The sequence below is a fragment of the Lactuca saligna genome, chromosome 9 (genome assembly GCF_052625555.1).
Source record: "Lactuca saligna cultivar CGN05327 chromosome 9, ASM5262555v1, whole genome shotgun sequence".
In the NCBI taxonomy this organism is placed as follows: domain Eukaryota; kingdom Viridiplantae; phylum Streptophyta; class Magnoliopsida; order Asterales; family Asteraceae; genus Lactuca; species Lactuca saligna.
The window spans coordinates 151,461,194-151,473,994 of record NC_136425.1 but is presented as its reverse complement, the minus strand read 5'-3'; the positions used below and the strand labels follow the sequence as shown (position 1 = coordinate 151,473,994).

Sequence of the window (12,801 nt, the reverse complement as noted above, 5' to 3'; positions counted from 1 at the left end):
TGCAAGTGGTGTCTGTCTTTTTGTAAAGTGGGGTCAATCATATATTTAATAACTATAGTTGCAAAGAAATTAGATGTATATAAAAGGTTTAGTCACTCCAAGTGGGGCCATACACCCCACTTCACAAAGGGTGGCTCCGCCACTATATATATATATATATATATATATATATATATATATATATATATATATATATATATATATATATATATATATATATATATATATATATATATGCTTAGGTTATTTTGTTTTTACTAATTCTTGTGTGGCATAATGCACAAATCTGGACCAAAGGATGGAATTTATCAATAGACATGATTTGAGAGTGTATGATATTACAATGAGATAACATGTACCATATAATCACACAAATTTTAGCAAAAGAGTATTTTGGACAATTAACTACAATTATAAAAGGAAATTTTAGGATATTTATGGATAATTAATTTTCCTAATTTTAAAAATATGATTTTTTTAATTAATTCAATTTTAATTCTAACATAATTTGTAAACATAACGGATTTATTATGTTAGAATATTTTTTTAGTTAGAATCATGCTCTTTTAGAATTTTATTTTATTAGAATATTATTGAATAATAACAAAGTTATGGAATCCGAGTTTGAAAAATAACTACATTCTAACATATTCTGTCAGAATAACATAATGTCAATCATAACCTACTAAATACATTCTGAAAAAAATACACAAAATAGATTCTTGAACTAATAATATACCAAATAATTAATTGTGATTCTTTGAATAATAACAACATGCTGAAAGAATAACAACATTTTTAAAAAATAACAACAATCTTAAACATTGAGTGTGATCATTCTTTAATTCATTCTTCAAACCTTTCCCATCAATTCTTCAAGCCATTCTTCAAACCATTTCTATCACAAATTATGTTAGAATGCAACAGTAAAATTCTGTTAGAATACATTATAAACGTATAAATATTAAAATTTTATCAAAATAAAACAGTAAAATTCTAGCAGAATTTATTATCAACATATAAATAGTTAACCAAAACCATAATAGGAAGACATGAATAAAAAAAATTAACAAATTTTTATCCTCTCAATTCATTAACAATCAAATGAATAACAGATATCTAAACATTCTAAAGTATGTATAAATGTATTCTCACAACATTACTAGCATAACATGTTTTATGTAATATTTATATTCTCATAGAATGAACATGTGTTTGCATTCTGATATGAAAAAAAATCCCCAACATAACCCTCTTCATGCAAATTCTGACAGAATGTCAGCGTAACCCTTATCATCAAAGACAAGTTTAGAACAATCAAATATCAAGAACAAATGGAAAATCAAGAACCATCTATCATTAAAATAAAATCAAATAGTCTTGGATTCGCCTTCAACTTACCTTCGCATAATTAAAATAAAATTAGTGCACTTAAAACACGAACAAATTGACCCTTGTTAGGGAAACAATAGAAGAAATCCAAATATTGGTGATACCGTTTGTCGAGAAATTCGGCGAGGAATTCTAACCTATCAAGGGTTTTATTAACCCCGAAAGAAACCCAAATATTGGCTTCAAAGACCTGATCTTTTAAAGAGGAATCGATATTCAGAGATAATCGGAAATTACCGTAAATCAGTTTGCGGCAAACAATGGATTTTGCTTGTTGGTTTGTGGAAAGCCCGTGAGCGGATGATGACTTGTATCTTAGGTGTTCGTGATACGTTTGTTTGCAGTCACTCTGACGTTTCCTCTTCCGCCCCAATTTTATCATCAAACCACCTTATGTGACATCCCCAAAATCACGGCCAGAAAAGACCGATTTTGTTTATGCTTTATAAAAATCAGAGTACTTCATTTTATAAAAAGGTTGCGGAATTTGTTCCCAGAAAAACATGGTAAATACGTTATTAAAACATTTTCGAAGAAACGTATTTATTTCATTTTAAAACATTTGGGATGTCATCGTTAATACAGGAACATAAGCATAAACAGAACTTACAATTATTCACACTAGTGGTCTACATCTCTTTAAATCTCTCAGTGTAATGTCACTTCATATCAACACCTGTGATATAAATAAACTGAGTGGGTCAGGTTGGGAAACCTGGTGAGCACATAGGGATTTCAATCCCACAATGTTATACCATATATATAGTTTAAAATTCACAAAATATACAATTTCACCATACATATATATATATATATATATATATATATATATATATATATATATATATATATATATATATATAACAACTCTTATCCCACCCCGTCGATCCTCGCAACGAGGCTATCCATACTCTCGGACCTAAGATTAGTCGTTTTACCTCCTCCATACTCTCGGATCAGAAATGAACGAATTTACCAAATCCATACTCTCGGATTAAAGATGAATGATTATGCCTAATCCATACTCTCGGACTAGGGACAATAGCTAATCCATACTCTCGGATTAACGACGAATGATTATGCCTAATCCATATTCTCGGACTAGGGACAATGACTATGTCTAATCCATACTCCCGGATAAGTGACATATACTAACTTCTATTCTCTGAGTTTAACTCACTTGTACTCGTAATAATATACTACCCAATATTCCTCATATTTAATTTAGGTCTACTCTTTATCCTAAATTATCAAATATAATCAGGTATGTTCTTTAACAGGAATTTCAAGCAACATCAATTAACTCGCACATAAAAATATAATTAATACTTCAATCAATACTTGTATTAAAATCATGTTCATGAAAGGGACTATGCACTCACCTGAGAAGGTGGTGACTCGGTACTCGGACAGCACTTCGTTTACTTTAAAATAATTTCCTTCGACGAAACCTAGTATTATCACCAATAGATTTTAGTCTATTATTCGCCGAGACTAATTAATAGTCTAGCTATTATTACTATTATATAAGCGTTAAAAAATACTTATATAACCCATAATAATAGCCCAAGTATTTATTATATGTTCTTAATAACGTTAATATAATTAAATAAAAAACTATATTAAAAATAGCGTAGGCGTAGCTCACTTACAGCGAGTTTTATAGAAAACCAGGATTTGCTTGGAGCAGCGTTTCCGAGCCGAAAAGCTCTTCTTCTCGGAGCCGTCGAGCACTCCGGGGCTTCCGCCTCGTGCTAGGGAGGTTCCCTAGGCTTTTCGGGGGATTTCGGGGCTAGAGAGAGGTTCTAGAGAGAGAGTAAAGAGAAGAAAGAATGGGAAAGGTGTGAAGAAAATGAGGGTGGGAGAGGTGGTATTTATAGGGTGAAAATGGCTGAACTTGGTGCCACATGTCACCATCTAGTGGCAAGACTTGGGGAGAAAGCAATGGCCAAGATTGTGCCACATCACCCATTTTCGCACAACACACTTCCGACTTCTAAAATCCGTAACTTTCACATACGACCTCCGTTTTTTACGTTCTTTATATCCACGCGTAGGTAAAAATAATATCTACAACTTTCATTTTGACTCCGTCGGCTAATTCTCGACCGATCTTAAATTTAACAGTACGAGGTGTTTAGACTGTTAAATGACCGCGAAGAATTCGTAACTCCTTCATACGGACTCCGTTTTCGTCTGTCTTTTTACCGTTGAGTTCATATTAATGAGATCTTCAACTTTCATTTATTTCACGTAAGCCAAAAACCGCTCGAACTAAAATTCGAGTTTCGGGTTGTACACTGCTAAGCCGAATCTTAGAAAAATCATAACTTCCTCATACGAAGTCAGATTTGGGCGTTCTTTTTATCGACGCTCTTAGTTTAACATATTCTACGACTTTTGTTTAGATTGCTAAGGATAAAAAGTCTTCTATCGTAAATTCACTATTTACGTCTTCCGGTGCCGTGCCGGTTTTGCCGTAAAACTTCGGCGAGCCATAACTTCTTCGTTATAACTCGGATTTCGGCGTTCTTTATATGTACGGAAACCTTGTGACATATTCTAAAACTTGGTTAAGACTATTCATTCTAAATAATATTTTGTCGAAAAGTCATTTTTGACCCCTATTGCCTCTAAATTGACTAGCCCGGATCTGCGGGCGTTACAATTATCTCCCCCTTAGGATGATTACGTCCCGGAATCATCAACGAAACAAGGATTGTATAATGACTCCATACGTCATCTCTTCATCCTAGGTAATAATTATAACTTCTTTATTCCTTCAAGTCTATCTCTTAGACTTATTGACTGTAAGCAGTACTTGATCGTGCACCTGATCTCTACCTCATATTAGACTCCAAATTATGACCTATCATCATGTGATGTACGTTTAGACTCAGGTCTCTTAAATTCTAAAACAGACTAAGCCTTCCTTCATGTTCTAATGTGATATAATCATACTTTAACATGTAGCATTTCTAGCTACCAACGAGCGCGATACTTCTATGAATTGCTTTGATTTTTAAGCGTTTGGTTTAAGTCAGACGCTATATCAAACTTGGTTCTCTGAACCACGTAACCTACTCATCGTAGTCAGACTCAAGGTGATATGACCACTAGGGTCGGGATAACAACAATCTTCTTAGTCATTACCGAAACAATGGTAACGACATACTTGAATAAAACGAAATCAATTACTGGCTTCTTGGTAACCTTGTGACTTTCCCTGATCCAAGTGTGAGTCCTGTGCTTCCGGTAGTATAGGCCTCTACTACCATTCACACCTACTCATACTCGTCCCAAGTATTGTCCCGCAGTTTTTCCAAGTCACCATACAAGAAAACCATACAACAACTTAACACATCAGATAACAAAACAAAGGTTTTATATTATTTCTTGAAACTATTACATAGGTGTTCAAGTTCACCCTAGACTATGCCTCTAACGGGCTACATCGTGAGGTACTATCTACACGATTACTCCATAACTCGATCCTCGGATGTCAAGCCTTCACTCTTGAATCCTTGCATTGTCATCTGCTTCGTCAAGGATCATTTGAAATGCTCTCGCCTTTGGCTTTGGTGGCACATTTGGCTTTGTAGCCCCTTCTCTCTTTGGGCAGTCTTGTTTGAAGTGTCCTTCTTCTCCACACTTAAAGCAGACTTCTCTCTTGGTTGTGCATTCGCTGGCGTAATGACCAGTCTTCCCACATTTAAAGCGTGTCGTATATTTAGAGCATTTCCCGATGTGCTTCTTTCTACACTTGTCACACCATTGCGTTCCTTCTTCAAACTTCGAGAATTTTCTCTTCTCGCTGGACCTTGAAGATCCTTCAAACTTTCTCTTCTCGCCAACCTCCATCTTGCTGGAGGCTCTTCCCTTGATCATATCTTCGACAGACTTGGCAGCCCAGATAGCTGCCTCTAGAGTAGGTGCTTGACGCACTGGCACCGCGTACTCCCATGGAAGTCCCTTTGCGTACTTGTCGATTTTCGTCAGCTCATCCGGAATAAGACGCAAGGCGAACTCCATCTTCTCTGTGAAGTTGTTGGTGTATTCATCGATTGACATGCTTCCTTTCTTCAGGGTTAGAAACTGGTTCTCTAGCTCAAGCAGGTTTTGAGCTGAGCAGTACTTTCGTTTGAATTGCACCAGAAATTCTACCCATGTCAGTTGCAGAGGCTCATTAGGGCTCAGAGTCTTCCCCAAGGTATTCCACCAACGTACAGCGCCTCCTCGAAACTGACGCACTGCAAATGTGGTCTGTAGCTTCCCTCTACAACCACATGTCATGAAGGCTAACTCCATCTCCGAGATCCAATCCATGACCCCGATCGGATCCTCCTTTCCAGTGAAAGTCGATGGCTTGCAAGTCAAAAAATCCTTGTACTTGCATCCATTCCTCTCGACCTCGTCATCTTGGTTGTTTTGTCGAACTATTGGTGGGTTGACTTAACCAACAGTCCCACTGTAGTTTCCTTCCTCAGTCTGCCCTTCGTTCAACTCGGGCTGTTCGATCTGAATAGTGGCTTCCTCACGATTTTGCTAGAGCAAACGTCTAGTTTCCTCCATTTGACGATCCAACATCGCTTGGATCATCGCTTGCACTCCAGCCATTGTGACTGGCTCAACGGCGGCTTCCATCACCGGTATTTGCTCAATCACTGGGGGTTGGTTTCTGTTCCCATTTGCATTCACGTTTCCGCTACGGGTTCTTGCCATCTTGATCTATACACCGAATAAGGTGAATCTAGATCTTTACTTAGGATTGACGGTTAAATCATCCTTATCACTCCGAAACGTTTATATGCTAGTTCTAATATCGTAGTCGTACGTTTAGAATCCTAAACACATAAGGTTTCCAGATCCGGTCGGCAACAGACCATAGATCCGAACAACTAACAGCATATCAGGCACAAGTATTTAGCACATAAAAACATTTTAGGCACAATTCCTAAAATAATCTAGTGCTCACACCTCACAATCATCGCTTAGCATTCTAAGTTTAAGTCTAGAAATAAATCCATATTCCTAGTTCGCTTAAACTAATGCTCTGATACCAACTGTGACATCCCCAAAATCACGGCCAGAAAAGACCGATTTTGTTTATGCTTTATAAAAATCAGAGTACTTCATTTTATAAAAAGGTTGCGGAATTTGTTCCCAGAAAAACATGGTAAATACGTTATTAAAACATTTTCGAAGAAACGTATTTATTTCATTTTAAAACATTTGGGATGTCATCGTTAATACAGGAACATAAGCATAAACAGAACTTACAATTATTCACACTAGTGGTCTACATCTCTTTAAATCTCTCAGTGTAATGTCACTTCATATCAACACCTGTGATATAAATAAACTGAGTGGGTCAGGTTGGGAAACCTGGTGAGCACATAGGGATTTCAATCCCACAATGTTATACCATATATATAGTTTAAAATTCACAAAATATACAATTTCACCATACATATATATATATATATATATATATATATATATATATATATATATATATATATATATATATATATATATATATATATATATATATATATATATAAACAACTCTTATCCCACCCCGTCGATCCTCGCAACGAGGCTATCCATACTCTCGGACCTAAGATTAGTCGTTTTACCTCCTCCATACTCTCGGATCAGAAATGAACGAATTTACCAAATCCATACTCTCGGACTAGGGACGAATGACTAATCCATACTCTCGGATTAAAGATGAATGATTATGCCTAATCCATACTCTCGGACTAGGGACAATAGCTAATCCATACTCTCGGATTAACGACGAATGATTATGCCTAATCCATATTCTCGGACTAGGGACAATGACTATGTCTAATCCATACTCCCGGATAAGTGACATATACTAACTTCTATTCTCTGAGTTTAACTCACTTGTACTCGTAATAATATACTACCCAATATTCCTCATATTTAATTTAGGTCTACTCTTTATCCTAAATTATCAAATATAATCAGGTATGTTCTTTAACAGGAATTTCAAGCAACATCAATTAACTCGCACATAAAAATATAATTAATACTTCAATCAATACTTGTATTAAAATCATGTTCATGAAAGGGACTATGCACTCACCTGAGAAGGTGGTGACTCGGTACTCGGACAGCGCTTCGTTTACTTTAAAATAATTTCCTTTGACGAAACCTAGTATTATCACCAATAGATTTTAGTCTATTATTCGCCGAGACTAATTAATAGTCTAGCTATTATTACTATTATATAAGCGTTAAAAAATACTTATATAACCCATAATAATAGCCCAAGTATTTATTATATGTTCTTAATAACGTTAATATAATTAAATAAAAAACTATATTAAAAATAGCGTAGGCGTAGCTCACTTACAGCGAGTTTTATAGAAAACCAGGATTTGCTTGGAGCAGCGTTTCCGAGCCGAAAAGCTCTTCTTCTCGGAGCCGTCGAGCACTCCGGGGCTTCCGCCTCGTGCTAGGGAGGTTCCCTAGGCTTTTCGGGGGATTTCGGGGCTAGAGAGAGGTTCTAGAGAGAGAGTAAAGAGAAGAAAGAATGGGAAAGGTGTGAAGAAAATGAGGGTGGGAGAGGTGGTATTTATAGGGTGAAAATGGCTGAACTTGGTGCCACATGTCACCATCTAGTGGCAAGACTTGGGGAGAAAGCAATGGCCAAGATTGTGCCACATCACCCATTTTCGCACAACACACTTCCGACTTCTAAAATCCGTAACTTTCACATACGACCTCCGTTTTTTACGTTCTTTATATCCACGCGTAGGTAAAAATAATATCTACAACTTTCATTTTGACTCCGTCGGCTAATTCTCGACCGATCTTAAATTTAACAGTACGAGGCGTTTAGACTGTTAAATGACCGCGAAGAATTCGTAACTCCTTCATACGGACTCCGTTTTCGTCTGTCTTTTTACCGTTGAGTTCCTATTAATGAGATCTTCAACTTTCATTTATTTCACGTAAGCCAAAAACCGCTCGAACTAAAATTCGAGTTTCGGGTTGTACACTGCTAAGCCGAATCTTAGAAAAATCATAACTTCCTCATACGAAGTCAGATTTGGGCGTTCTTTTTATCGACGCTCTTAGTTTAACATATTCTACGAATTTTGTTTAGATTGCTAAGGATAAAAAGTCTTCTATCGTAAATTCACTATTTACGTCTTCCGGTGCCGTGCCGGTTTTGCCGTAAAACTTCGGCGAGCCATAACTTCTTCGTTATAACTCGGATTTCGGCGTTCTTTATATGTACGGAAACCTTGTGACATATTCTAAAACTTGGTTAAGACTATTCATTCTAAATAATCTTTTGTCGAAAAGTCATTTTTGACCCCTATTGCCTCTAAATTGACTAGCCCGGATCTGCGGGCGTTACACCTTAACCCGATTTTTTGCCTAAAAGACCCAAACCCAGCAACCCTCTTAGGGCTAAACAAATGGGTCGCCGAGATTATTCGAAGGTTACACCAGTAGTCACCGTAGGGAGCGAAACCCATGGCACGGTGAAACAACAGCTCATACGCCGACTCTTTCACCGGACGATCAACAAACGCTGAGTTGTTTAGTATTTCCTTGGCTGTTTCCGGGACGATCAGAAAACGCCATGAGAGGTTTAGCGTTAAAAGAAGTAGAGAGATTCGCTAGGGACCTGTGTGTTAAAGAAGAAGTGAATGCGAAAATAAGGCCTAAATCTTCATACATATCGATGCTCGGTGTTGCACAATGGCGAAATCGAAGAAACGGCGGTGGGGATGCGAAATAATTTTGTGAGCGACGACTGATATAGGGATGTTGGTTTTCTAGGGTTTAAGTAATTAAGGAGAGATTAATTGAATGATTTTTTACCATAATTAGATATACTAAGTTTACCATAATACCCTTTTTTAATTTAATTAATGATTTATTGTTTCTTGAATTCTTATTGGTGCATTTAGGCACACACTACTTGCTAGAAATATTTGAACTTAGCTCTCCCTCTCTCTCTCTCTCTATAAAGTGATTAGACTAAAAATATACTCGCATTCTCATTTTTTTTGTTCTCAATATAACCTCTTTCTCTCTCTCTCTCTCTCTCTATATATATATATATATATATATATATATATATATATATATATATATATATATATATATATATATATAGAGAGAGAGAGAGAGAGAGAGAGAAAAAGAAAGAGGTTATATTGAGAAAAAAAAAACTGAGAATGCGAGTATATTTTTAGTCTAATCACTTTATAAAGTTAAATTAGTAATTTTATATTTTCACTAACGTGCAACATATTAAAATGAAATCATAATTTTCTAAAGTCTAGCCATAATAAATGTAATTATCTAAAAAGAGGAGTAATCGAATTTATTTATTTATTTATTAATGGAATATAAAGTAATTGTTTTCCATTTTTTTTAAAATAAAAAAACATTTTTTTCCTTGTTTTACTTGATTCACATGTTTTTATTCATAAAAGAGTAAATCACAATATATTTTTCAAGCTTATTATTTAACTAGAATAGTTGTAATCATATAGGAAGAAAATACCAATCATAAATAAATACGGTTGTAATCTGAAATGAATAAAAAAAATTTAGATAATAGTTTTCAAGACAATTTGATTGTTTTATAACTGAATAGAAGAGTTAGATGATGATAGCCGTGATCGGCTGTGTAGATCACCCACCAAATTGATGAATTGCCCCTTCCCTAGCTATTTCTCGATTGAACAATTATTCAAGGTCCCTATTCTCCATTTCTCGATTCATTATTTGTTATAAAAAGCTCAAGAACAGATGATTTGCCTTCCTTTTGGTGTATATGTGCATATTTTCTTTATTCCAAGGATGGTGGTCATCTGCGATGGTTTTTCCCGTTAAGGCAATATTGGTTGCTTATGATATGAGAGTGTGGCTGGTTAAGAAGTTGGAAAGGGTCGTCTTTGGCCTGGCGTAAAGGTGATGGTGGTTACAATTGTGTTATCATTTATCAGTACTAACGTATTTGAATAAACATACTTTTAAGAAAATTAAGCCTTTTGAATTACTTCTATAATTTTAAACATATTCTCATATTTAAATGTTGAGATATTTAATTTTGAATATGAGAGAATTGACCCTTTACATATTAGTCGTAGATCTAAGTAATTGGATGGTTGTAATGTGTTCTCGCGTTTTCAACCTTTCGGGTTGTCACGATTTAATCTCTCTCTCTCTCTCTCTCTCTCTCTATATATATATATATATATATATATATATATATATATATATATATATATTGTGTGTGAATATATAACTTTTATCCATTAGATTAAAAAAATGAAAGTACATATTATTAACATATGCTAGCATGTACAATATAGTTGCATTTTATTAACTTTAAATGCATAATGGTAACAATGGTACGTTTTATATATATATATATATATATATATATATATATATATATATATATATATATATATATATATATATATATATATATATATATATATATATATATATATATATATATATATATGGAATTTGAGATTTTTATGGGATATTAAATATAAATTTACATAATGCCATATTTTTTATGTAATAGTAAAAGAACATAATACATTTCATTCTTTAAGAATTGGGTTTTTTTTCACTACTTATACAATTTGATTTTGTATGCCATTCTTATGTTTAACAATCGCAATCTTTTAAGAATTCTCATAGTTGATATAACAACAATAAATTTTATAAAAAATAAAGCTTCTTTTATATATATATATATATATATATATATATATATATATATATATATATATATATATATATATATATATATATATCATGAAAATGGTTAAGAATTGATTTTTTTTAAAGTTAAACGTGATAATAAGAATGATTAAGAATGATATTCTCATATGACACTCTTGTAGAATAAGATATTCTGGAGATAAACATAAAAAAACATTCTTGAAGAATATTTTAACATTCTTGAAGAATAGTTTAAAATTCTTGAATATTTTAACATTCTTGAAGAATAGTTTAAAATTCTCGAAGAATAATGCTTAATTTAAAATACATAACTAACATTTTTGAAGAATAATTCATCATTCTTAAAATAATAAATGAACATTCTTGAAGAATAAGCCAAAAAATAAAAGAAGAGCCTAAAATTTAAATATAAAAAATTGTCATTAAGGATGTAGATAGTTTACAACTAAAAATCTAACATTCTCATGAGAATGAAAATAATATACAGTCGCATAAACTTTATGGCTCAATGAGGAGCTAACAACCACAATGAATGTGTTATAGGTATCTCTTGCTTCCCAAAAGGTGGATAAGGAACTAGAGGATGTGGACTGCTTCCTTGTTCATTAAGAGAAGTAGGATGAGAAGATTATCTAGTGCCCTTTATTGAAAACCCATCATCCAACCTTAAGATTGTTAATCATCATGCTCCCAGGTTGTTGATCAATCTACTCCCTCTTCATGAGTCATTTATCTATTTTGCCTTCAAGTCCTTGATCATAACATTCTGTGAGAATAAATATCATAGAAATTGAATTATGTGAGAATGACTGTTATGCGAATAACAAGTTTTATCCCATGTTTATGAACTTCAAAAACAAGTCAAAAGAATGAAAAAGAATGGTTGAGAATGATAACGAGTAAAAATGTATAAGAAAGAATAATAATTTTTGTAGTCTTTTGATAGGGGGATTAGATTTCGATGATCTATCTTCTTTGTTTGTAAATATCTCAAAGGCTTTCATATTCTAGAAACCCATTTCTTGATGGTATCTTCATTCAAATTCAACCCAAAAGCCTTGAAAACATCCCACCCATAAAAGCAAAAAGTTCGTGTATGTATTTGTTCTACTTTTTAAATCAAATACACACTATTCCAATTTCCAATAACAAAACCAAAATGGAATGGAATAGAAATAGTATATGTGTTTCCAGCCCAATAATTACATTTGGATACAAATACAAGAAATATTTTGTTAAACTAAAAACCACACGAACTAATAAGATATAAAAAATGGATTTCATAGGATATTTACTCAAGGACCACACCACATGATCTTAGTTTGAATATTTAACAGTGAAAAGTTTGATCATTAACATCCTTGTCAATGGATACACCATTTTCCTAATACTTTAAATGAGAAGATGACCACTTACACACAGACAACCCAACATGTAACATCAACTAGTTATTCATTTATTTTTTTGGATTTCTTAATTGAGTGCATCCTTCACTTATTAATTCTATATCAATAGATATGTGGTTCGGAGATAATTTCATGTCGGTAATTCAGCAAGATGAATTGGTACTAATGTTTTTTTTTGGAGGAATTCAAGAAAAATTATAGCAAACATGAAATAGTCTAAATTAAATAAGAAAGACAAAAG

General features: G+C 33.7%; 1 long non-coding RNA gene across 1 annotated transcript; it reads right to left on the bottom strand.

The window, feature by feature from the left end:
- Positions 1 to 2,026: 2,026 nt before the first annotated feature.
- Positions 2,027 to 3,178, bottom strand: LOC145014772 (uncharacterized). The gene is made up of 3 exons (XR_013665610.1): positions 3,045 to 3,178; positions 2,775 to 2,843; positions 2,027 to 2,068 (listed from the first exon to the last, which is right to left on the bottom strand). It is a non-coding gene; the product is annotated as an uncharacterized LOC145014772 (long non-coding RNA).
- Between the last annotated feature and the right edge of the window lie 9,623 nt (positions 3,179 to 12,801).